This window comes from Physella acuta, unplaced genomic scaffold (genome assembly GCF_028476545.2).
Source record: "Physella acuta isolate Inbredline_101_S28 unplaced genomic scaffold, ASM2847654v3 ptg000264l, whole genome shotgun sequence".
NCBI classification, from domain to species: Eukaryota; Metazoa; Mollusca; class Gastropoda; family Physidae; genus Physella; species Physella acuta.
This window is the reverse complement of record NW_026731783.1, coordinates 277,338-280,761: the sequence shown is the minus strand read 5'-3', so window position 1 is coordinate 280,761 and position 3,424 is coordinate 277,338. Positions and strand designations below refer to the sequence as shown.

The window sequence follows — 3,424 nt, the reverse complement described above, 5'->3', positions numbered from 1 at the left end:
ATTATATAGGGAAATACAACTGGTCAGTTTTGACCGCTTTACGAAGTTTTCCCAGATATGCCGAGTTTTTTGTGACACCCCTAGGTGTTCTCCTACCACCTCACAAAATATCAAGGGGGGTCGTCGGAGGAAAATTTTTTTCGTAATAGAGCTCATATAAAGAGAATTCCACTCGCGGTCACTTTTTAGCCCTCGTCGAGGGCTTTGAGTAAAACTGACTGGTCTGCCCTAAGACCAAGCCATTTACCTATAAACATGTTAAAAATTAGCCAGATGTAAAGAGGGTAAGTGCCCTAAAATCCGTTTTGAAATGACCCTCTGTTTTTCCCATAAAATACAAAGATTATATAGGGAAATACGACTGGTCAGTTTTGACCCATTTCCCGATTTTTCCCGGACATGGCGAGTTTTTTATGACACCCCAAGGCGTTCTCCTACCACCTCACAAAATTTCAAGGGGGGTCGTCGGAGGAAATTTTTTTTCGTAATATAGCCCATATAAGGCGCCGGTCAGTCGAGGTCAGTTTTGACCCCCTCTCCGTATATTTTTCGGCCAACCGTCACCGGCCCTCGTGTTCTATCGCCCGAAGGCACCATCGTGCCAAATTTGACGCGCCTGCGGCGCCGGGAAGTGCCCTATCGGGCACCTGACCACTTTGCTTTATATATATAGATACTTGCAGTTGTTTATGGTTAAGGAAAAAAAATCGATCTAAAACAAAACAAAGAGTTTAAAAAAAGAAGAAAAAATGCAATACTGCCTCAATAATTATTTGAGAATACCATAAGTAGTTGTTTGTACCAGGCGTTCCATCAAGCCAATATCTTTTCCAAACAACTCAAGGCGAGTCTGCATGCCGGAAATCTGTTTGCGATCCTTTAGGCTGTACCCATGTCATGTGACATTTCTGTTCTATTTCGTCAATAGATTCTCTCACTAACCCAAGCCTCACAGCTTTCATGACTAACAGTTTAACCAGATTTGTGTTAATTTTGACAGTCTGGGCAATACTATCAAATGTCCGTTGTGTATCTGTTGCTGGCCTTTGTAATGTCATCTCCATCAAACATAACAGATTGATCTAGTTTCCTAGTTACAAGTTTATTGACTTTCAGATCCGGCTGAGTAGACCATTTATCCTTCAGTCCTATGATGTTGTCAATATCTCCGCTGTTAAAGGCATACAGAAGATCAACCAGCCATTCTTTATATGTGCCCTTCAAGGATGTCAAGATATCATGGGCAAGGAGCTCACCAAAATTGTATACACCCTCGCCTATTACAGCTGCTAAAACAATATTAAAGGCCCTCTATTCCTGATCAGCTTTTGTTATGTCTATCAGATCTGTGCAGCCTAAGAACCTAAGGGCCGCTTGATAGTATTGAGCATGATTGCTTATTAGTTTATGATAGTTGCTCGTTAGTTCATAGAAGCGTCCATGTACTGTGGTCACTCCATCTATATCATTTAAAATCTTCTCTCACTCTTCCATTAGGGTCTTCACTGGAGGGAATTCTTTATTCCGGAGATACATTTTACTCATAGTAGTCATACACAAAACATTTGACTTCTTCACTGGTTTTAACTTTCTCTTTCAATTTTCTCAAGAAATTATATGGCTGTTTTGGATCTGGAATTTGCTGGACAACATAAACACAAAGTTCAGGCAAAGAGAGAGAGAGAGAGAGAGAGAATGGGGGTGGGGGGTAGATTTTGTGCTCAAAATCGGACAGGGAATTTTAATAAAGCCATAGTATTCCATCTCCTTTTGAAAGTATATTGTGTCTTACAAACTGCAGTAGCCTTAGCATTGATGCCATATTTTTTGTTGTATAATTCTTGAGTCCCTCATTCAGTAGAAACATCACCCGTACTTTTCTTTTTTGTTCTGCTAGATAACCAGCTACGTTAGGTATGATTGATACGTTTCTAAAATCTGTTATTTCTATCGTCCACATATATTTCTTTCTTTCTGTGACAACATTTGACGTTAACATACTAGGACGCAAGTCTCATCGTCAATTGAACCGACCTAATCTGTTGTTCTTGACAAATGTATAACTCATGGCGAGTGTTTTTGTGATTAATTTAGTCACCACTTATTTTAAGACACTTATATGAATAAAGCTAAACCTGTTTCCGTGTATCAATATATGTTCTTGATAATTTAATAGTATGCAACTATCGGCCTTTTTTAGTATTTAAAAATAAAAGTAAATGACATCAATTGCAGTTGAAGTAAATTTATAGCCCTTGATATGTTTTGGAATAAGACGGTAGTGTATTGCAGTATTAAAATTGAATATTGAAAAACCGAGTTGGCATACAATGACGTTAAATTAATAATCCATGTCAACTGCTTGAAATAACACATTATTAGGTGACCTGACATATGCCAGATTATGCTGTCATAAACTGAATTATATATGTAAACTATATGTTTAATTTATAATTATAAAGCTCGATATTAATTAACCAATCAGTACTTAACACGCATTTAATTATACCAATCAGTAAAACAGAAACCTTGTCTCTATATACTGTTTCTGGCAATAATATAAAGCTTATTAACACGAAAAATATAATTGTATAGACAGCGGTAGCTTATCCAAACTGGTACCCCTGGCTATAACAACATGTTTGCAAAATAAAGAACAATATAGAAGTCATTCGCGTATAATGTATTTAATTAAAGGACATACACGAGTCCACAGTCACATAATGTTTTTCTAGGCCGACCCACATAATTTGTCGCGAAAATGTTTGTAATAGATTTCCAATGTTACATGTTGAATAGAACATGTGAATTATATTGTTTGGTTTGTTTCTCTGTCGTGCGTTTTATTATTGTTATGGAGACATTTAGAGATATGATAGAATGCACATTATACTTTTTTTTTTGATACAACCGTTTTGGTTTTTAAATTTCTATTTTTACACATGAATGCATGATAGAGTTAGTAAAACAATTATGCTATGATTACTTATAGTTTGTACGAGGCCTATACATTACGAGTATACATAAATTTATCTGTTAAATAGAACATGTGATTATATTGTTTGGTTTGTTTCTCCTTCGTGCGTTTTATTATTGTTATGAAGATATTTAGAGATATGATAGAATTCACACTATAATTTTTTTGACACAACAATTATAGTTTTTAAATTTCTCTTTTTACACATAAATACATGATATAGTTAGCAAAACGATTATGTTATGGTTACTTATAGTTTGTACGAGGCCTAGACATTACGACTATAAATACATATATCTATGGTGTATTTACCGTTTAGTGATACTGCCAATCTCTAACGTTTGAGGAATAGCTATATATCTTACCAACACATTTTTGAATCGTATCATAGTTCATATCATTGCCCGTTCTAAATTTTCTCACAATCACATTTTGTAATTATTAATT

General features: G+C 35.6%; 1 pseudogene; it reads right to left on the bottom strand.

Annotated features, from left to right (window-relative positions):
• Positions 1-769: 769 nt before the first annotated feature.
• LOC131939059 (26S proteasome non-ATPase regulatory subunit 13-like) lies at positions 770-1,999 on the bottom strand (annotated as a pseudogene).
• Positions 2,000-3,424: the final 1,425 nt, after the last annotated feature.